The sequence below is a fragment of the Heterocephalus glaber genome, unplaced genomic scaffold (assembly GCF_053883595.1).
Source record: "Heterocephalus glaber isolate CG9 unplaced genomic scaffold, H.glaber_assembly_v1.0 deba00000347, whole genome shotgun sequence".
Classification (NCBI taxonomy): domain Eukaryota; kingdom Metazoa; phylum Chordata; class Mammalia; order Rodentia; family Bathyergidae; genus Heterocephalus; species Heterocephalus glaber.
The window spans coordinates 34782030-34806891 of NW_028258143.1; the positions used below are offsets into that span (position 1 = coordinate 34782030).

The 24862-nt window shown below is 34.5% G+C and overlaps 1 protein-coding gene across 1 annotated transcript in view; it reads left to right on the forward strand.

Moving 5' to 3' along the window:
• Kcnj3 (potassium inwardly rectifying channel subfamily J member 3) overlaps positions 1 to 24862 on the forward strand; it is a 149234-nt gene that overhangs the window by 90370 nt on the left and 34002 nt on the right. The window lies entirely within an intron of this gene.

The following is a 24862-nucleotide window of genomic DNA, read 5'->3' on the forward strand; positions in this document are numbered from 1 at the left end:
ACATCACTGGTCATTGCTCAGATGAACTTCCTGGATCATATTTTCCATCAAATGGAGGCAAAGCATTCAGCATTTGAAAAGATAATACAAAAGTCTATGTTGTTCATTAATTTTTGTGTCATGGAACTCAAATCATGCTTTGATGTTTCCTTTGTGATAATAATCATGAAGAGGTGACTCTGTACAATAGAGTCAAGTGGCTTGATGTGGACAGTATTTAAAATAGGTTACCTAGGTTCCCAGCTGATTTTCTTGTTAGTTTTACTGCTGCTTATTACTTTAAATTTATAAAAATGCTGGAATCACAGCATGTATTTGTTAGAAGAAGCCGTAACATTCATTTGTGTGAAAAAATCTTGTAAGGCTAGAAAAGTCCTATTTCACAATCTTTGGCTATAGGTGGCTGAGCCAGCCCATTTTATTTTAGATTCATTCTGTCCCATTCTCATATATTTATTGGGAAATGATTTTTAGCAAAGGGTTCACTTGTTCAGAATATGGGAGGAGAAAGAGGCTTATACTAGCTGTTGAGATTCCTGGCCTCTAGAAAAAAGCCATTTCTTGTTCTTGTCGTGGATCCTTTACTGAGACACGCTGTGTGCCCCCTGATATTCTAGGTGCTGTTCAAATACAGTCAGCTCTCACTTTTCTTGGTACTGATCATTTTAGCTGTGTTCAGGAGAACATCTTTTGACATTTTTACTATTTTAAAAATTGAGATATTAATATTGCATTGTATTTCACAAAACTGGGTGAGCCTTAAATTAGATGATAGATATATTTTTATGAAGATGGACACTATAATATATGTACATATATATTTAATTATAAAAGTAACATATGAATTCTGTTCCTTATTGAAAATCTCCAAGAATTTAGAACACTATATATTAAAAATTCAAATCCTCCCTCTCTGTTCAAGAATTATTGTGTCAGGTGTTTATTTCAGCTGTAGTCATACACAGATATAAACACATTTGATTTTGTTAAGTTTACTATTTTTAACATAATTTAAATGTAATTATTGCACAAAATGGGATAATATCTATGCATAGAATGTATCTTACTATAACTTATTTTCTTTCTGAAAGTTAATGCTGCACACAGTCATCATATACTATAATTTATGGAATATACAATAATTTATTTTACCATTCTCTATAGCTTGATTAAGTAGTGCCTGCTTTTCATTATTATTGTTTTTATTTTTTATGTTTGTGATGAAAACAAGGCTTGACATTTACTCTTGTAACAAATATTTGAGAGTAGAATACAATATTACCTATAGGAACAATGTTGCACAGTGGATATTTAGAACTTATTCATCCCACAACTTTACACCTGTTTAATGGCTCTTCATTTTCATCCCTCAGAGCCTCTGGCAAGCACCTTCTGTACTATTCATAGTAGCCAAGATGAGAAAAATTGTCTATGGATGAATGACTAAACATATGATGTATAAGTGAAATTCAGTATTAGTAAACTTTTAAAAATAGGTAATATTTCTACAACATGCCACCACATAGATAAACCTTGAAGACATTATGCTTAGCAAAATAAATCAAGATTAAAAAACAAAATCTGTATTATAAGTAAAATGCTGAACGAAGTTGAAACAAGTATAATTTCACTTATCCTAATGCTTAGGATGTAGTATCCATGGGTTCTATTTCTTTTTTCCATCGATGAATGCTTGTACCCAAACCACACTATGTTAATCATTGAAACTTTTCATGTTTTGTTAGAAAGAAAGGCTAGTCTTCTCTTATTAGTCTTCTCTTTTTTTCAGAATAATCTTGGCTGTTCTTGCATGGTTTTTTCTTCCAGATGGACTTGGGGATCAACTTGACAAGTTCTCCAAAAGAAAGAAAGGAAAAAAACCACAAGTGTGGAGATTTTTTATTAAGATTGCACTGAATTGTAGATGTATTTGGGAAAAGTTTGCATATTTAAAGTATTGAACCTTTTGTGTAGAATCTTTTTAATTTAACCATATGTCTTACATTTGGCATTGTAGTGAGAAGAGTGTTATAGTTGGGGAACAGACTGTGTGGACATGTGTGTGTGTGAAGTATATGTATATGTATGTGTTCAGTGTGTGTGTGTGAGTGTGTGTGTGTGTGTGTGTGTGTCTGTGTGTCTGTGTGGTTGGACAGGGCTGTTGAATCTGTGAATATTATAGATATGACTTTATGAATTTCAGAAGCTTCAAAGGTTAAAAAATACCCACAAGATTCTAAGGCAATTTCTATTAAAATGTTGAGAAAGAAAGACTATCTCCTGAGGAAATAGACCCATGATAGAGAAACCAGTGTTCTAACCAAGTAACCATTTTTGCATCATGTTGGATTTAACCAGCCCTTCTTCTTTTATTTTGGATAGCTCAAAACCTCCACTGCCACTAGTATCATCATCACACTTAGAATAAAAGTCTCTAATTTCTTATTGCATCCAGTCCACTGATCCAATCACATTTCTGGTTCTTCTCTAAATATAAAGGCTTGAGACCTGCTATTTCTTCCTGAGTGTGTAACCTGCCCTCCACACCTTTCCTGGTATGTCACTGGTTAATAAAATGAGTATTTATGGGTATTCTAATAGGCATCAGGCACTGTTCTCTGTTCTTGAAATTTATCCTTGACCAACATTTTGAAAAGTCCCCTTCCTCATGGGACTCATACTCTAATAATATGTGAGAATTATACCATACACTAGCAAATGGTGAGTTCTATGGATAAATAACATTAAAGAATGATTGATATAGAGAACAGGTTGTGATTTTAAGTAGGAAAAACAATACAGATTCAATGAAAAGCTGATATTTGTGTAAGGATCTGAAAGAGACTTTATTTAGGTTCTCCCCATCCTCCAGCTCTAGAAAGTTTACTATTAAAATCTTTACAAATAGCCTAAGCCATTCAAGTTTCTTCTAAAAGAACATTTACATAGTCCTACTAAAATTCAAGAAAAATGAGGGCAAGTTTTACTTCTTTAAAACTATGAATTATTTGAGAATGTGGCATGATTTTAGAAGCAAGGGTTTTTAAATTTTGACCACCCCCATATACAAGTACGAAGCATATGTTGTATGTTGGGATGAGAGGATGTGTGTCTGCTCTCTGCATTTCTTCACACAAATCTGGTGTCTTTTCTTTCAAAAATGTTGTTGTATACTTTCAGAGCACTAATATTTTTCATTTATATCACTGATTTCCAGTTTTTAATTCTACTTTTTCATACTGCTTTCAGTATGAATTTTAATTGAATTTCAGTATGTAGAATTTTTGCATTTTTCTTAATTTTAGCCAAATTCTTTATAGTATCTTATTCTTCCAAAGATTCTTCTCCATTTTCTTGTTTCATAAAGCTTAACACTTTGTAACAACATTAAACAATTATTTCTAATTATTCATTTTCCAAACCATTTAAAAATATTTTTACTGTTACATTCTCCCATAGTGCTGTGGGAGGAAGCTTCTGATTATTGTATAGATGGTTGTAAAATATACAAAAGAATAACTGGAAAGTGGCCATGAAGGCAGGATACTTGGCCTCAGAGGCAAAAGCTTCCATGGGCCTTCTGTTTCCATGATCCTTCTGCCTGTCTTGCTCCCACGTAACTTGGAGGAGGGACCTGTTACATGTATTAGAGTATGTCTTAAATATTCCCACTCATTTTTATTTCTCGAGAATAGTAGATGAAGTTCAATGTTCAGTCCATGCACTCTAGTCCCAGTTGCCTGAGTTTAAGTCTCACTTTTACCCACACTTGTCAGCTGTTTGCCTCAGAGAAAGTCACTCTAATTTCTCTGTTCTTCATTTTTCTGACCTATAAAATGGAAATAAAAATGTCTTTGTCTTTAGAGGTTTATTTTTAGATTTTAATGAGTGGATCTACATTATATACTTAAAAGAACTAACAAATACTAAAAACTTTATGAGTATTGGCAAATTTATTTTTATGTATGGATCCCAAAGTTTTTATTTCTTTGTTTCCATTTCCTGATTTTTAAAGGAGAACATATATTTCTTGTTAGAATTTGGTGAGAGAAAACAATTGAGTCTACTTACTTCAACTACTTCCTTCAACTTTACTAGTCTTGCAGAATATCTCTCCTTTCATATTATACCTAGAATTAAACCAAAATAAAGCAACAACAAAATAATTATTCTTTCCTTTATTTTCTTATTGTCAATATAATTTTTATATGGTCAACTGATGCTGTGAGATATTCTCCTGCTCTGACTATTTGATTTTAAAGTTTATTCTGAGTCAGAAGTAATGTAGAGCTATTCAAATTTTGATAAAAATAAAACAGATTCCTCATTATGCGATGTTTCCAGGATTTTTAACAGTTTTTTTGTTTGTTTGTTTTACAACTTTGCTTTTGGACTGTGCCTCTTGCTGTCTTATCTCCTAGTTGTCTGCAGTGATGTAGAAAGTGTGGATGGAGACACAAGATGATAGTCATGTCAGGACAAGTGACTCGATATGGACTGGACCAGGGACCCTGAGCAGGATTAGAGTGTCCTAGTGTCTTAGTTCCTGATGTGACATAGTTTTGTTATGACATAATATAGTTTCACTCAGTATTGTCAGTTTTATGCAGTTGTATGTCTTCATAGTGTTTGTGAGTTGAGAACGTCGTACTTGAATACTCTTCAAATTGACCCAGCAGCATCCCAAGCTCAAAGTCAGCCTGGGCAACTTAGTGAAACTCTAGTTTCAAAATAATAATTTTGTTTAAAGAAGCTAGGACTCTAGCTGAGAAGTAAAGCCCTTGCTTAGCAGGTGCAAGGCCCTTAGATTAATCTCAAGTACTGCAAAAATGACAACAAAACAAACCTTTTTTTTGTACCGGGGATCGAACTCAGGACCTTGTGGTTGCGAGGCAGGCGCGGTGCCACTGAGCTAAATCCCCAGCCTCACACCTTTTTTTTTTTTTTTTTTTTTTTTTTTTTTTTTTTTTTTGAGAAGAAGGAATTTTCAGGCCAGGTTGGATTGAGTAAAAATAATTTACAGATTACAAATTGTGAAATTAATGTAGCCACTTTCCAATAGTAAATTCAGTGGTATCTAAAAGGCTCTAAAACCGATTTGATATACCATAAGCTCACTATTGGAAATAATGATAAAAAGAAAGATACTAAAAAAATTGACTACAAACAATGATAAATAGTAACTCTTGGTGCTTAAAGTTATTTAGGATATGATCTCCATTACACAGAGGAAACAAATTTGTAGATTTCTTAAATTTTGAATATTATATCAATAAGAAAAATTTTAAAAATCAGTCTTCAATGGATTTTCCCTATTAAGATGATATGTTATTCAAGAAGCTGAAAAAATTATTTTTAGTAATTTATTCTTCATGTCCTATTCTTCTGATAAAGTATAAAATAAATATTTGTTGAGTCATGAAATTAGAATTGAATTAAATGGGCATCTATTATAAAATAAGATGGTAAATATTTTAAAAAGTCATCCTCAAATTTGGATCTTTTGTAAGCTGACTAAATCAAAATAATTCAGACACACAAAGGGAATCATTGGTAATGATTCAATACATTAATTTATTAAGTGCCGAATCCAAGTATGATGGAAGAAGAATGAAGTTTGGTAGCTCTGCCCTTTTCCATACTATTTTTTTTCTTGAACAAAATTATTCTATCTCCTTAATTATTGCCTCAAAAATCTAGGATTTAGGGGCTGGGGATTTAGCTCAGTGGTTCCTCTGCCTGACTTGCAAATGCAAGGTCCTGAATTCAATCCCTGGTACCAAAAAAAATAAAATAAAATCTAGGATTTAAATTCTGAACCTAAAATACATACATTTACTTAGTTGTGTACTGTCATATTTTTCTAATGGATTTAAAATGTGAATGAAAATAGTTAATTAGAACATCTCATTGACAAGATGAATACAGAAATAAAGATATAGTGTGGCATAAAAATGAAGTATAGTCAAGATTAATACTGAATTGAACTTGATGTAAAACACCAAGTGATTCAATGTGGATTAGGTAGTGGGTAAATGATAATATTCTGGGTACAGAAAATTATGACATTTTAAGTTATCACTGTTGAACTGAAGGAAAAAATAAAAACAGCATAAGTAAGATTACAAAATCTAGAATTTGTGATAGTGTCTTATAGTATTTCAATACATGGTGTGTTAGGGTATTCTAGGTTTTTAAAAATATTTTATATTTATAAGAATGATTTCAGGTGTTCACTTCAGCAAATACTAAAATGATGATTTCAGTATTCTGAAGCTTATTTCAAAATACTTTGGAAACTGAAAATTTTATTAATGATTTTTCACAATACATTGATCTTTTGAGCAGTGGCTTTATCTGTAAAGTGGTAAGAGTAATAGCTGTTTCAAAGTGTAGTTTTTCAGAAATGGTAAAATACAATTCATGAAAAATAGTTAAATTAAATAATTTAATTAAACAGTTGAATTAAATAATTCAGGGATGTAGGCTTGTGAACTACCTGTAAGGAAATCATTATAAGGGTTTCCACTTCACTGAAAAGGGATAGTTATTGCTAAAAATCTGATCTGATCACACCTTTATAAACAAAGTATTTAATGATATTATGTCATTTGGTTTCCTTCTTAATCTCAAAACCTTTTATTTTCCTTTATTATTCACATTAGTAAAAATGATTTCCAGATTGGCTAGCATACATTTCACATTCCAATGTGGAGAAGTGGTCAAGTGAGCAAGAATGAAGGAGAAGCTAACAGCAAATTCTTATGATAAATATTCCACTGAACATCTCATCAAACTGTTTCTATTTAATCTTTCATAAGTAACTGCTAGGTAAGACACTGTTTATGTGACATCCAACTGTGTAAAGTTTTTATCTCCATTTCCTTGATAAATAGTGCAAGATAGAAAGAGTTAAGGTGCTTATCCATGTTCATACACTAAAAAACAATGATGCTGATATTGAAATCTAGGTCAATCTTATTTGAAGATGTATTCCCAACTGGACATTGTGTTTGCTTATATTTGACATGTTCCCAAACTTTTAAAATTATAAATAACTTGCAGTAATAAATGTTTATACATTATCAATATATTTCAATATAAAATTCTATGGACTCTTCAAATTACAAATGAATTATGTTCTAAAAGTTCATTTCCAAAGCAGATGTTGGTTTGAAAGAACAAGAAATTCAATTCAGATTGAAGGTTTTAGTTGACAAAAATCAAGTCTAATTTTAAAAGAATATAAAAGTAGAGAAAAATGTATAAAACTCCAAAAGGGGCCTTATTAGAACTTTGAAGTACAAAAAAGAATCCTGACAAGAATGAAGAAAAGAAGTTCTTTGTATTAGTTACCTTTCCACTGCTAAGACAAAACACCTGACATACACAACTTAAAAGAGGAAAAATTTACGTTAATTCACAGCTTCAGAGTTTTCAATCCATGATCAGCTGGCTCTAACATCATTGCACAAACATCAAAACGAAAGGGCAGAGGAAAGCTACTCCTCTTAATAGATGGAAGCTGAAAGACAGGGAAAGAACCAGGAAGGAAAGGGCCTGGTACCAGATACAATTCCCAGGTTATATTCCCAGTACCTACCCAAATGACCCCAGAAATGTACTCTACTAATCTCCTAGTTGTCTCTTAAACCAATCAAGTTGATAAGATTAATAATCACATCTATTCTCCAGTTGAAATATGATATGGAAGTGAAAAGTCACAATCTATATCTATGTGTACAGGAGTTGCATTTTGTAACTGGTGAAAAATGAAACAACAAAAACAGCAAAATAGAGGTGAATACTCAGTCATATTTTGTAGGAACCCTGATTTCATAGACTAAATAGAGGGCTAAATGGGAGTGATGAAAATTTGAGGCAAAATAATTTCCTTTTGTATTAGTGAGGTTGAGCCACTACCCTGGATTGCTGAAATAGGAGTAAAAATTTCAGAGGAAGCAGAACAAAACAAGGTTAAAGTGAAAAATCCTGTGAAGGTGAGCTATTTTATACTCATAAATAGGCTAACTTTAAGCTGTTTTTCTCTTCTGTTTCAGAACACTTTGGAACTATTTTAAATATGTCTTTTTCTCTTCCTGATTAATTATTGAATGGTAGTTCAGGGATAATTTCAAAGTTAGTACATCTTATAAATTACAATTTGGAACAAAGGGACTAAAAGATGGTATTTTTACTTTTCAAATTCTTAACATCTAGACATTTCAATTAAACTTTTCAATTAAAGGACTATAATTAATGGAGATTTAATTTTTTAAAATATTGAATCAAACTTATTTAATTTTGTTACTCAAATGAAAGATTATAATATGCAATAGGAGCACATATAATTGACTAGTTTGTTTTAAGAATGTATATAAATCATACACAAATGGGAAAATAAGAATCAGATGTGACAAATTTACAGGATGTGATTACCCATGAAGTATATGACTTTGAAAAACTTGATAATTAATAATAAACAGAAATTCATAAAACATATTAAAAATTTAGTGAATAAAATATAAACTTTAAAATTACATTAACATATACAGAGTTGTAGAACAATAATTAAAGACATGCTCTGTATCCATAATACTAGATTCAAGTATCAGTCTAGCTTCATTCTACATATTGTGCCTTTTATAAAACTATAAGGATGCATTTAAAGTTTTTTTAATCACTAAAAGAGACTTAAATGGAATATATTTATATTCTATTTAAAATATTTGTAGTTTCTCTCAAGAATTAAGGAAGTTCTTAGGTTAATTTTATCCAACTGGCAAGCTGACAAGTCAGACTTTCGTTATTATGTGGATTCTGGCAAAAGACACAAAATTCCTAGATCAGAGATAAAGGACTTTATTTCTTGTGGCATAGAAAGTATCATGAACATCAGCATGGTTACTTATATCCTATTTGTCCCTGTAGTATGGCTGGGGCAATGTGAGAGGAATAGATAGAGACCAGACAAGCAATGAATTTGTTTTTATAGCTGACAAAGCCAGGAACAAGCGCATAGCAATTTTTAAGTGAGTATCAAACACTGTAGCACATGGCAAACAAGTAGGTAGATTCTTTCCTATTGGGAAGCAAACCGTTAAGTTGTTGTACTCTGGTGAACTTGACCTATTTAGTAGGTTTGAGGCTAGCTAGAAACTTTGCTCAAAATCTGAAAACAAATCAGCCTTGAAGCCTGCATACTAAACAAGAATATATGGGATGCTCAGAGCCTTGGAAGAATGCCTACCTAACAAAAAGCCCTCTTGACCCTGTATATGCTCAGCCAAACTCAAATTTCCTTGATTATGCCACTCTATGGATCACTTGGTCAATCTTACTGACAGAGACTAGAACTATAGATTCAACTTGTTTCATGCAACATTTAAGTAAGTCTATTATTAATGTGATTCCACACAGACAACTTGCACTGCTGCCCTCAACCATGAAGCCTAGGGTCCCAGCTTCAGCCAGCTAAATAACCCTTATACTATCAAGGATTCCTTAGACCCAGGGCTTTATTAAGTCTTTGCTTTGACCTTCTGTCTTGTTCAGAGGAAATAAACTTGGTACACCAAGATATATTAGGGATTATGTAAGCTCCGCCTTAGCCTCAAATCAGGGTATACACGACAATATTATCTTCAATAATAGTGATGTCCAGTGAGTTGAGGATGATCTGAATAGCTTATGTGTTCAAAGTGGTATTATTCATAACTTCAGCTCAGGTAAGGGACATATTTCTCACTACTGTTTCTAATTGGATGACTCTCATTGTAGAGATAGCCACTCAAAGAGTGCAGTAATGAACATGTAATTTGTGCCTCCTGAAAGCCAATTCCAGTGAGATTTAAAGGCTATGGGATCTTCTGGTTATGTTTCATTAAATATTGGAAGGGTTTTTATTAGCACTCCTCAAATACAGGTCATAGCAGGCTTGTAGAAAATACATGTTAATGTCTGGACTCCACAAATACAGTATAGTCCTGGGGATACATGTGCTACTACTGAAAAGGAAATACTAGCTGTAATTGTTACAAACTCCAACTGTGACCTATATAAGCCAGGGAACATTATTAAGCACTGGCAAGGGGCTGTAATGTAACTTCCAGGACAGCGGATATATCTTAGTGTATCAATGCAGTTAAATATATATATATATATATATATATATATATATATATATGCACACACATATCCATGTATACATGTATATATACATATACATGTATACATATATATTCATGTATATATTTAATAGTACATGTTTGAACTACATAATGCTTACATTCCTTGTGGGGAGTATATAACACATCTTAATTCTTGTTCTTGTACTTCCACCCTCCCCACCTCCCTCTGTCTCTTGTCCCTTTTCCCTTTTCAAAATATCTATCTTCCTACTTTTTGTTGTTTATCTTGATTTATTTCAGTCAATATTATGGTCTCAAGGTGCATACACTTTCCCACAAATGACTCAAGTTTATCCTTCTTGATGATAGAGTAGCACTCCATTGTATATAAATACCACATTTTCTTTATCCATTCATCTGCTGATGCACATATAGGCTACTTCCAAACTGTTATGAATTGTGCTGCTACAAATGTGGGTATGCACGTTATCACTGTAATGATTTCTTTAACTTATTGTATTTAATGGGGGAAGCACTGGAAGCTTTCTCTCCAAAATCAGGAACCAGACAAGGAGTTCCACTATCACCGTTCCTGTTTAATATAGTAATTGCAACATTAACCAGAGTAATCAGGCAAGAAAAAAAGGGTGGAGGGATATGTATAGTAAAAGAAGAAGTCAAATCATTATTATTTGCAAATAACATGATTCTCTACACAGAAGACCCACAAAATTCCACCAAGATTCCTAAAATTAATAACCAAATTCAGTAGTATAGGAGGATACAAAATCAACACAAAAAATCAAGTGTTTCTGTACACCAATAATTAACTCACTGCAAAAAGAAATTAGGAAAACAATATCATTCACAAGAGAATCAAGAAAAATTAAACACTTATAAATTAACATAACCAAAAATATGAAAGACTTCTACAATGAAAAGTACAGTATGCTCAAAAGGGAGATTGAAGAAGACATCACAAAACTAAAAGATATCTCATTTTCCTGGATAGGCAGAACCGATAGAGTCAAAATACCAATATTGCCAAATCTGACACACAGATTTAATACAATCCCAACTAAAATATCAGGAGCAGACCTCACAGAACTAGAGGAAATGATCCTAAAACTCATTTGGAAACAAAAGCAACTGAGAATAGCAAAAGCAATCCTCGGCAACAAGAGCAAAGAAGGAGGCCTCATAATTCCAGACTTCAAGTCATATTGCAAAGCTACAGTGATAAAAACAATGTAATTCTGGCACAAAAAAGTCTGTATCTTTGGAAAGAGTAGCTGAAAACAGTCAGTTTGATCCATAATATTAGTACAAATACCACCTGCCAGATGATAGCCTTCCATCCCACTGGATGACACAGTGATAACAGCTGCAATGGGAATAGGAAAGCATTTAGAGGTGGTAACAGACATTTTACATACAACTACAGGAACTGGGTCTATTCTTGATGGTTCTGGTTGACTGCTTGATAATCATAAGAGATTGGCTATCTAGTCCTAGTCACTACCATTTGGTAGGGAATTGAAGGCCTTGAAATCATTTAAGTTTAAATCATTTAATTCATTTATATTTCTGCCATTTGGGAGAATAGCACCGGGGTGTTTTCTTTAGCAAAAAAGCTCAGAGGTGGTTTTGAAAGACAGATGATCATTAAGCTTATTTCCTGCTCTATTCCTCCTGGATTCTAATTACTCCCCTCAGTGCCCAGAATTGAAGTTGTTCCTCCCTCCATCCCCCTCCAAAGCAGTATGTCCCAGTCTAATAACTATAAATTCACTTTTCTCCAATTTATCTACAGCCAATCTTTCATATGAAGTATCAGATGCAACAAGGATAAACTATTTTAATATAACTTTTAGAGATACATTATATCTCACCTGGAAGTGGGATAAAATTCCATCATGGACTCAGGGAAAGTGTATTCAACCCAATGATCACTACCTTTATGACCTAAGACAACAGCAACACAACTAGAGAATGCAGTTGGATAGATAGATCTTTTGTAAAAGGGAAGGCCCCCAAGAGACAGAAGGAGAAGGGAAGAAAGGGAGAGGAAAAAAGAATTAAGATGTGTTATGTACATGTACAAACTCCCCCTGAGGAAATGAGAAATGTAACCATTTTGTACTGAAATCATACTAATAAAAATTTTAAAATGCCTTTAAAAATTAAATTGGAATTCCTTAGGCTCTCTTTTGGCCATCCTGCTATCTGACCTACCAGACTCGTCTAAGGTTGTTGTTAGCCATAAAAAAGAAGCATTATGGCTAGGAATGCTAGGAATGAGTACCAACCTGTAATGATAGGTGCATATAACTCCACTGCCCTTTCATCCTAATCATTAGCCAGAAGATGATCAAGAAAAGATGAACCAGGCAGGCAGTGTGTGGACACAATCCCTAGGGCACCAGTCGCGTGGAAAACACCAAATCAGCCCGCAGCAGACAGTCAGGTCTGTGGATGCGGTTCTGAAGTCATCAGGTGCATGGAAAACACCGAATCAACCCACACCCTGGCAGAAATCCACTGGATCCCCCACCCCACCCCACTCCTTTGGCCGCTTCTCTGTACAGCCACCTGGTTCCACACTACAAAGATGCAGAGGACATCGGACCACCAGACCACTATACTACAGCTAATCAAGTTCTCAGCATTTAAAGAATTCCTGCCCAGAGGTAGGGGATTTTGAGCTGCCATCCCACTGCTACTGGTCCAGAGGAAAGGGCTTCTGGGCTGCCAACCGTCCCGCCACTCCCAGCCCAGAGGAAGGGGCTTTTGGGCCACCATTTCTACTGCCACACCTGGCCCCTGGCCCACCTCTCCCAGCTCAGAGGAGGTGAGCCACGCGGATGCCAACAGCACCCCCCTGCCCACCCAGTTGAAATGAGAAAACACGTAAATAAGTCTCAAAACCAGACTTCCAGATCACCTACAGCAACCTCTAAGGGAAATGAGATGGAACAATCTGATACTCAACCACCTGGACCCACTGTACTGGCAACAAAAGGGGATTATGAAAAAATGAAATCAGAAATAATTTCTCAGATAACAGGAGAAATTGTGCTCCTAGTGCAAGACATGATTAATAAATTTAGAGAGAAGCTGAGGAACATGATGGAATCCCAACATAGGAAACAAATGGAATCCCTAAAACAGATGCAAATAGATTTCCAGAAGATGAAAATCTCCATTGAAAGTCTACACAGCAGAATGAGCCAATGTGACGACAGAATTTCAGATATAGAAGATAAGATTGCAATTAATGACCAGGAAAAGAAAAATTGCTTGAAAATTATAAGGGAACACAAGAAATCAATCGAGCAGCTGCTAGACAATGCAAAGAAGAATAATATAAGACTGATTGGGCTCAATGAAGAAACAAGAGAGAGTGCAGATGACATAAAAAAACTCTTCACAGAAGTAATGGCAGAAAATTTCCCAAACGGGGGAAAAGAACTTGACATACAGATAAGTGAAGGCATATAGGACTCCAAATAGCCTGGATCAAAAAATTCTACACATAGGCATATAATTGTTAAGATTCCAGAAACTCAACAGAAGAACAAAGCTCTACAAGCAGCGAGAGAAAAGAAACAAATCACATACAAAGGAAGGCCCAGCAGAATCACAGCAGACTCCTCAACACAATCAATCAAGGGAAGAAGAGTTGGAGTGACATATTCCAAGCCCTAAAAGAAAACAGCCTCCAACCCAGATTGATGTACCCTGCAAAACTGTCTTTCAAAATTGATGGAGAAATAAGATACTTTCATGACAAAGAGCACCTTAGGAACTTCGTGAATACCAAACCAGCACTCCAAAGAATTTTACACAATATCCTAGGAACAGGCATTGAGGATCACAACCCCAGGAAGCAAAACAGAATGAACCCATCTGGTGTGACAAGAAATTAAATGTAAAGGGGAAGAACCCAACAAAAAGAAAAAGTCCTGGCAATGACAAGTCAATACATTTCAGTTATAACCATCCATGTTAATGATCTCAATTCACCAATCAAAAGAAATAGACTGGCAGAATGGGTCAAGAAGCAAAATCCAACAATATGCTGCATACAAGAATCACACTTAATTCAAAAGGAAACTCATAGACTGAAAGTGAAAGGATGGAAAACAACATTCCATGCGACAGGAACCCCCAAAAAAGCAGGAGTAGCTATCTTCTTTGCAGATCAAGTAGATTTCAAACCAACACTGATTAAGAGAGATGAAGAAGGACACTACATCCTTGTAAAGGGAAGATTCCAAGAGGAAGAGATGACAATCATAAATATCTATGCACCAAACACTAGTTCACCCAACTATATAAAACAAAAACTAATGGACATGAAAAGTGATATATGCACTAATACAATTGTAGTGGGGGACATCAACACCCCACTGTCACAAATAGATAGATCAACTAGACAAAAAATAAGTAATGAAATACTAGAACTCAATCGAACTCTTGAAAAAATGAACTTAACAGATGTTTACAAAGTCTTCCACACCACAAAATCAGAATACACATTCTTCTCAGCTGCACATGGGTCATTCTTCAAAATAGACCACATACTCACACATAGAACATGTTTAAGTAAGTGCAAAGGAATTGAAGTTATCTCCTGTATATTATCAGACCATAGTGCAATGAAATTGGAAATCCATAGCAAAAGAAACTGGAAAAATTTCATAAACATGTGGAAATTGAACAATACACTTCTAAATAGCCAATGGGTCATAGAGGAAATTAAAGAAGAAATCAGACAGGTCCTTCAATTAAATGACAATGTCAATACAACGTATCGGAATCTATGGGACACAATGAAAGCAGCCTTAGGAGGGAAATTCATAGCAGCGAATATGTATATTAGGAAAACAGAAGGAGCCCAATTAAAACAACCTGATGCTGAACCTCAAGCTTCTAGAAAAAGGAGCATAACAAACCCAAAGCTCATACAAGGGAGGAAATTATAAAGATCAGAGGAGAAATGAATGCAATGGAGACTAAGAGAACAGTACAAAAAAATCAATGAAGGCAAGAGTTGGTTCTTCGAAAGAATCAACAAAATTGACAAACCCTTAGCCAACCTTATCAGAAAAAGGAAAGAAAAGGCCCAAATCCATGCAATTAGGAATGAAAAGGGTGAAATTACAATAGACCCAGCAGAAATCCAGAGGTTCATCAATACCTACTTATAGAAACTTACGCCAATAAGATGGACAACACAGAAGAAATGGACAGATTCCTAGATACATGTGAATTATCAAAGTTGAATGAAGAAGACCTAAAAATTTTAAACAACCCAATATCATCCAATGAAATTGAAAACATAATTAAACCTTAACAACTAAGAAAATCCCAGGCCCTGATGTCTTCACTGCTGAATTCTACAAGATATTTAGAGAGGAACTACTGCTACTACTGTTTAAACTCTTCAATGAAATTAAAAGGGAAGCAATACTCCCATATTCACTCCTGGAAGCAAGCATCACCTTGATCCCAAAAGCAGAGAAAGACACAACTGAAAAGGAGAACTATAGGCCAGTCTCACTAATGAATATAGATTCAAAAATCCTTAATAAGATACTGGCAAACAGTGCAGAAGATCATCAAGAAGATCATACACCCTGATCAAGTGGGATTCATCCCAGGGATGCAGGGATGGTTCAACATATGCAAATCAATCAATGTAATACACTATATCAATAGAGCCAAGGACAAAAAACCTATGATTATCTCCATAGATGCAGAAAAAGCATTTGACAAAATTCAACACCCATTTAAGATAAAACCCTACAAAAAATTGGCATAGTCTCTACCTCAAACTAATAAAAAAAAAATCTATGAAAAACCAACAGCCAATATCATACTAAATGGTCAAAAACTGAAATCCTTCATACTAAAACCAGGAACAAGACAAGGATGTCCACTATCACCACTCTTGTTCAATATAGTTTTGGAAACATTAGCCATGGCAATTAGACAAGAGAAAGAAATAAAATTAATAAAGATAGTTAATGAAGAAGTCAAATTGTCATTATTTGCAGATGACATGATACTGTATCTAGAAGACCCCAAGATCTCGCCTAAAAGTCTTCTAGACATAATAACCAAATTCAGTCAAGTAGCTGGTTACAAGGTCAACACACAAAAATCAATAGCTTTCCTCTACACCAATGACAGACTCACTGAGAGAGAAATAGGGCAAATAATTCCTTTCACAATAGCATCCAAAAAACTGAAATACCTAGGAATCAACCTAATGAAAAAAAATCAAAGACCTCTTCTCTGAAAAATATAGCACTCTGGAAAGTGATATTGAAGATGATATCAGAAAATGGACAGACATCCCCTGCTCCTGGGTAGGAAGGATTAATATAGTGAAAATTCCATCCTTCCAAAAATGCTATATAGATTCAATGCAATTCCAATTGAGATCCCAGCAGCATACTATACTTCATGGACCTTGAGAAAACAATCCAAAAATTCATTTGAAACAAGAAGAGAACAAGAATAGCAAAATCAATTCCAGGTAACAGAGACATGTCAGGGGGTATCACAATCCCCAACCTGCAACTATACTACAAAGCTACTGTGATAAAAGCAGCATGGTACTGACAAAGAAACAGACCTGAGGACCAGTGGAACAGATTAGAAGATGCAGAAACAATGCCAGACACACTCAGCCATCTCATCTTCAATAAAGGAGCCAAACACCCTCACTGGAGGAAAGATAGTCTCTTTAATAAATAGTGCTGGAAAAATTGGGTTTCAACTTGCCAAAAATTAAAACTAGACCTGTGTCTCTCACCATGCACTAAACTAAAGTTGAAATGGATTAAAGATCTAAATATTAAAATAGAAATACTGAACCATTTGGAACAGAAGTTAAGTAGAACCCTTGAAGACATCGGTGTAGGAAAAGATTTTATGAAGAAAACCTCAGTTGCCCATGAACTAGCACAAACAATCAACAAATGGGATCTCTTCTTATTAAAAAGCTTCTGCACAGCAAGAGAAACCACCAGCAGTGTGAAGGGACAACCCACAATGTGGGAAAAAATCTTCACCTACTTTTCCTTAAACAAAGGTCTACTATCTCAAATCTATAAAGAACTTAAAAAGATCAGACCTCCCAAATTTAAAGACCCAATCCAAAAATGGACATCTGAAATGAACAGACATTTCTCAGATAAAGAAGTAGAAATAGCAAATAAATACATGAAAAAATGTTCAACATCACTGGTCATTTGAGAGATGCAAATGAACACAACGCTGAGATTCCACCTCACTCCAGAAAGAATGGCTGCTATCATGAAATCAACCAATAATAAATGCTGGCGGGGCTGTGGGGAAAGAGGAACCCTGCTCCACTGTTGGTGGGAGTGTAGACTGGTGCAAACACTGTGGAAATCAGTATGGAGATACCTCAGAGAACTAGGACTGGAAGTCCCATTTGACCCCCCTGTTCCCCTGCTGGGAATCTTCCCCAAAGTATTAAAAGAATCATACCAGGGTGATATATGTGCAACCATGTTCATAGCAGCACAGTTTGTTATAGCTAAAACTTGTAACAGCCCAAATACCCATCAACTGGAGACTGGATAAAGAAAATGTTTTTTTTTGTTTGTTTTATAAAATAGAGTACTACTCAGCCATAAAAAGTGAGAAATTAGAGACATTTATAGCTAAGTGGATACACATTGAGGCATTACTCTTAAGTGAAATAAATAGGACTCACATGTATAAATACCGAATAGTTTCTCTGGTGTGAGAAACTGAAAATGTATATAAGGACTAAAATGAATAATAGGTAATGTGAAATAGGAAGAAAAGGGACAAAGGGGAAGGAAGTGGTAGGGCTAGGGGAAAGGATAGAAGGGAATGGAATTAATATGAGAAAATGGAAAAATAGGAACATAATCTTTGTAAATAGGGAGGAATGGAGGGGTTGAAGGGAGGGCTGGGTAAGGGTGAAAAATAAGAAGCAAGAGAGACTATGTAAAGGTGCAAATTTCCAATGATGCATGTCATTATATTGTATACCTAAAATGTACCAGTGATTAGAATGAATAATCGATAATGCAAAATAGGAAGAAAAGGTCCAAAGGGGTAGGGGTAGTGGGATGGGCAGGGGAATGGAATGAAGGGAAAGGAAAAATGATGAGAAATGGAAAAAATGGAAATAAAGTCTTTGTAAATAGGGAAGGGTGGAGGTGGTGAAGGGAGGGCTAGGAATGGGGAAAAAATAAGAACCAAGATGCATCATGTAAAGCTGTAAGTTCCCAATGAGAAATGTAATTGTGTTGTATACCTAAAATGTACCAATAAAAGAATTTTTTTTAAAAAAAGAAAAGATGAACCATTTGATGGATCTACCATATTCTGTCACCAAACTACCTTTACTATGATGAAAAGTGAGAGAAATGGAGTCAGAACCCTTTTTTAGTATGTTCTTTGAAGACTATAGGCTATGCCATTTAATGACACCAGAATTTCAGAATGAAAAGAATCAAGAATTTCCCTTAAATATTTTGATTTCAGGCCCACTGTTGGGTGCTTTGAGAAAAATGTTGCATCATTGTTAAGATAGTAAATGATCGTGAAAGCTAAACACATAACACAGTAATTTCTTGGGCCACAGTGATGTATCTGGAGGTGGCGGATCAGACTGGAAAAATAATAGTTTCATATCCCTACCTCCAAGCTTATTCTCCCAGAGATAATACCCCAGACAACTCTAATAGCTGCTGTCAATAGTATAAACCTTACCATAGAGCACAGGAGTGATGTGAGGAAGAAGCCTGCAACTCCTTCCAACCTCACCAGTAGTATAGATAAGGCCTGGGAGAGGGGTTTCTCATTCTGAGGTACTAGAACTTTCAACATGCAGAAGACAGAAGAGAGAAATGAATACCCTCACCTACAACGTGCTGGGAAGTGGACTAGCCTGGAAAGTTGGCTAACCAAGAAAATAATCAAGTCAATAACCAAATCGAAAGGCAAAGTGAATTATATATAAAAGCAATTGCTAGAAACATTCATACAAGGCAGAGAATAAGTAATGTTTAATTGAAAAAACTATCAGGTCTTTTGTTTAAGCTGCTTCTACCACAGATAGGTTTGGCTTGAGATTTTCCTTTATTCATGAGTTCTCTATTTGAAGTAGAGGGGATGATTGTGCCTGTCTATGAACTTTAAACCAAAAAATTTAAAGGAGGGTTGACTATGTATTTATATGGAGCAACAATATATTTTTAGGACATTGGTTTCATTATAAGACAATAGTCCTGGTCTCCAGAACACACTGCTCGCCCCTTTTGGTACTGGAGATCAAACCTAGAGCTCCATATGGAGCTAACATTCTCAGCCCTGAAGCATATTTATTTTTTACTGTTTGGGGATCTTTCTGTCTCTTTACCCTTATTGGAACAGTATAAAAAGGTGAGTCAGTGCAGGCTTTTAAAAATTGTGCTTTTATTTATTTTGGTTTTCTGTAACTGAGTGAAGAATACAAAAATGTCTGTCTGTAATTTGCTTTGCTAGGTCATGTGTCAAATTTCCCGTGAGTAAAGCTGGTAAAGGGTAGCAAAAGCTTCATTGCGGATACTGTGTATATCTTAACTGATGTTATCAAGCACTTCCTGTGTGTCTCATGTAGGGTACTGCTTTATATTAAGTTTCCTCACTAATCTAGGCAATATGCACAAGGAAACATTATTGCCACTCCTGTTTTAAGATGCAGGAAGCCATGTTGATAAGGCTGATTTATTAACTCAGGTTGCACAGCTAGTCAGTAGCTCGAATTCATACTCCTTGTCACTGTCTTGGACAGGTGAAGAGTTTCTATTGAATATTAGGTAGTAGATCGTTGTATAGTTTTTTCCAACTCACTTGCCCTCATTAGTGGCCAACTTGCAGCCAGCCGCACCTCACTTTCTGACTGGCACAAGGTCTTTACCAGGTGCAAATCAAGGTAGCTGTCTGAAGCCTCTAGTTGAGGAATTGCTGATAGGAAGCCACCCCACAGGATCTCCCCGAGATAGAGCATGTTAGTCATAGGCCCCCGAATTCTGCTCCATGCATGTCCCATAATTTTTATCATACACAGACTCTTGGATCAGAGTGGTTTTTTTTTCAGCTGCTGGATTTTTCCTACACTGTATTTTGCAGAAATTACTTCTAATAGGATCCAAATTTAACTGTTTTCCCCTTTATTCTTACAGGTTTTTGCCTACTTCAGTGAATTCTGGTATTACATAGGTTTGCCATGTAAAAACTTGCTACTATTTGGAATAAGTTTTATAATTTTCTCAGCAAAAGATGAAATAGTATGTATTTGATCTTGACATCATCCAATGAGCTGAATCAAATTTTACATCTGAAAATTGAAATGTATAACTGTTGTTACAGATCTTGTAAATTTAACCTTTTTGCCTAAGGTCCAAATGTTCAAAGTGTGGGAGGACTTGAGTTACAGACTCTGATGATGTCAGCTGCCATTTTCTGCAAATATAAAGAGCAATACATTACGCTCCAGCTGAGTCAGAGATAAATGCATTACCCCTATAATATTATATTCTAAAATTGGGTTTACCTTCCACAGAATAATAATAATAATAATAATAATAATAATAATAATCACAACCTGTAGCCTTTTCAAGTGTGTATATTAATCATCTGGTTGTGCTGTCTACACTTTTGAAACTCTAGACAATTAACGCATTTCTCCTTAAGTAAACAGTGTGTTTGAGCTGGGGATTTAGCTCAGTGGTTCCTCCACCTGTCTCTAAAGCGCAAAGACAGGAGTTCGATCCCCAGTACCAACAACAACAAAAAAACCAGTATGTTAGATTCTGCTTTCATTACATTTTCTCCTATCTTGTCTTGACTTATTTGAAAGTTCTGTCAAGATTATTACCCAGTGTATGTTTTTTAAAGTTTAATTTTCCTTTTAAAAACTCAATATAGTAATTATTTTTCTTTACCTAATCATGTGACTTTTGACATAAGATGGCTCTTTTCTGAGGGGACACATGTGAAACAATACTTTATTAGAAAGCTTTTAAATATACAGTTTGGCATATAATGTGTAGGGAATATAATAGTATGATCCCCAGAGCACTAGGGGGTTGGACATAAAGCAAAATAATTTAAGGAAGGAAATCTTTGCATACACGAAGTTGCTAAAAATAATTTTTTCTCACCTTTCAATCTTGTTCTTTTATAATTATCTCAGTAGAAATGCCCTCAAAGGCTTTCAAGTGAAAATGTATAACCAATGGCTGTATGTGCATTATCGTGAAAGGTACCACTCCAGAACACTTTGTAGTCATTAAATTCCAAAATAAAGTGGTAGCAAATTTAACAAATATTTATTTAAGAGACAGAAAGCAATTTTGGAGATCACAACCATAAATAGGTAAGACAGTTAAACCAGGCACCATAACTTGCACAGATGCGAGGTTTGTGTATTCATTGCATGCTGATTCTGCAAGAATAGCTGAATTTATGGTCCCCAGGAGTGAAACAGAAATGAAAGTTGAGTGGCTTAATTTTTCACTTTTATTGAATATAACCATGTCCTTTAAAATCATGTTTCTAAGTAAATAATTTTTCTGTATCATTATTTTCTCCTTAATAGGTTCTTCTCAGCTTCTTCAGTATACCACATGTGCTGAGTTATTCTCAGGCCTAAAAAATGAACATACAGCTGTGGAGAATACTTAAAACTTTAAACAATTCTAACAGCTAATTCTTTAAAAATCTGTATTAAAATTGCTAATATTAACCAAGTTCTGTTATCTTTTGTTAGTTCTTTATTTTACTTCCTTTTTTTCTTGTTTTTAAAATTGCAATAGGCATTAATATTGATTGTGTAGTCAGCTTTCAGCAGTGTCCTTCTTTGTAATTCATTTATAGGTTTATCACAAATGCCCATGTTCACAAGAAAGAAATCAATGGCCTAGACAGATGGAAAATGTATTATTGAACCCAGTGTTGACCTTGTGTGCACTTAGGCACATATGAAGTGGTCATGCATTTTGGTTACAGAGATCCCTTTCCTGTCTTCTTCCTACTCAATACTTCCTTCTCTCCATATACAAGACCTACATGAGCTGACTATTTCCTAGTTCCCTGACTAAATTCTTAACATTCATCGCCTAATTCCCTAACTGTTACCATACTGAATTGCCTACTGCTACTTGTTTAAGTTCCAAGGATCCACTCCTCTCCAGGGCTTTGTATTTACTGTCTTTTTCCTGAAAGCTTATTCTAAGAGATATTTGGCTTCCTTTGCTCACTTCATTCACACATTTCTCATCAATATTTCTTGGCACCTAGTATATAAATCTATGCCCCACGATAGTGTTTTATTATTCTTCAAAGTGCTGATAAGTGCCTGACACAATGCTGTTCAATTGTTGCTTTGTCTTTGCTTTTGAGAATGTTATTTCCTTCAACATACAATAATTTATTTAGAAAACTATAAATGCAATATGGAAGAAACTTTTATTTGAAATTCAGAATATTTTTAAATGTAAGAGAGTAAGTTAATTAGCATGATCAATTATTTAAAAACCCATATAAAAGATATCTGAAATAAATGAGCAAAACTGTTGTATACAATATAACATGAAAGGGAATATTGATTGTTGTGACTTGATTAAAGCTTTTAAAAACTTGTACATTTTAAAAAATAGCTTCTAAACTACAGTGTATATGACATTGATTAAAAAATCATGGATCATTTTGGTGCTTGTTTCTGACTTTTTTTTTCATGTTTCTTTTCACGAAACACACATTTTTGAATGTTTGTTATAGGTCACATAATATGGTATATGGATAAATGAGATCCCAAGCCCAAAAGAGGTTATTTTTCTAGCTGCAAATGAAAGCACATCTAAAAATACTAGTAAAGACATGTGAACTGTTGAAAACATAAGGGCACTAACAATTGACCAAGATAAGTTATACACATTATGTTTAAAAATGTAAATAGTTACGTTTAGTAGAATCTCAGCAGTATACTTTATGACTTTGAGTAATAAAGTAATGGATAGATTCTGAATACATCAGCAGATGTCATAGTAAACAACTGTCACCATTAGACTTTCAGTTTTATAAAGCTTGAGAGAAAAAACATTCCCTGGGATGATGTTTTCATGGAAGTGTTAATAACTGTTCTGAAGAAATTTTCTAAAATATGAATTTAAAGTGTACTTCAGTGTAGCTCTTCTATTTCTATTATAATTTCTTATTGGCACTTAAGTCAGTCATTACTAATAATTCCATATCTGAAAGATAAAGCCCTTTGAATATATTAAACAGCTCAGGACTTCGTTTTTGTTTCCTGGCTAGTCATTTAGCCATGAGGCATTATGTCATAGCTCTGCCCATTTTAGGTGATAAAAGTGATTAATGTGTGGAAACAAGAGAATACTATAATTATTTTAGACCATTAATTGAATTCATGAAATAATCTTTTTCTTTCCCTTGGTGATAAGGACCTATATATTTGGTTTTCTTCCCATTAATTTCATATTCCTTTTCCATTTTAATAATAACCCACAATCTGCAGCCTTAATCATGATAAGCAGTCTCAAATCACTTTATCTCATCACAGTGTTGGATAAACACTTCTGATTTAAATTTCAATAATTCTGCATTAGCAGTGCTGGTATGAGCCTTAGATGTCTGATGGAAATTCTACACAGGGATCACTTAGTAAGTATTAGTTTCATTGAGGTTTATGTTAGAGCTGCAGTTATCTGGGTGCCAGAAACCCAAGCCCCAGAGAACAAGCCAGGCCAAACTTGCACGATCATTGCTGTTCCTCTATTAGATATCTCATAAAAATGAAATTGAAGTTTCTCATGTGAGTGATCAAACTGCCCAAAAATCTCATAGAATTTCTGAATCATGGAAATGTAAAGATGAGATAGCTCTATTAGATTATCTAATCAACCTCCCCTTTCTCATGAGGGATTGTTTCCCCTAATGGCATTTTTGATTGTTTTATCTAGCTATTGAAATGATGTAGTGATGAGACTTCTCTACTTCCCCGAGGATAAATTTTTGTGCTCTAATCCATTTCATTGTTGGGAAGTGCATCCTAATTGCTAAATCTCCCACCCCTTAATTTCATGCTCTTACTTTACTCTGACCTTACCTTAACCTTTTTTTTAACTGTCTTTTTATTTCTATATCTTATATACAAACCTCATCCAAGAGTAACTATTGCATTTATACCATTGAAATTCAAATCATGGGCAAAAAGAAAAGTTACAAAAGGTAAAAGTTTGGTTATTTAAAGTCATATTCAACTGAGAAATTCTCTTGCTTTTTAAAAAGTGTTATAATCATTGTTATATTATTCTCTTCCTCTATTTTCATATTAAAATCATGAACAACCCTTGACCACTGAGATTTGTTTATTTTTGGTGCAAAAAAGGTTAGAACAAATATTCCACTGACCAGTATGACAAAATAGAGTATGCTTTTCTCAAACAGTGGATTAATTTGGTCCCCTCTAGATTGTGGGGGAACAACATATTTTGTCTCAATCTCTAAAATCTTCCTGAAGCATGGGTCATGAAGTAGAGTTAACTTTGAAAATAGTTTACTATAGAAATGGCTAGTGATTAAAGCTAGTTAATTTTTTAAAATTCTAACTAAATTAGATGTTTATATTCTATCATGTGATCATTAGTAAC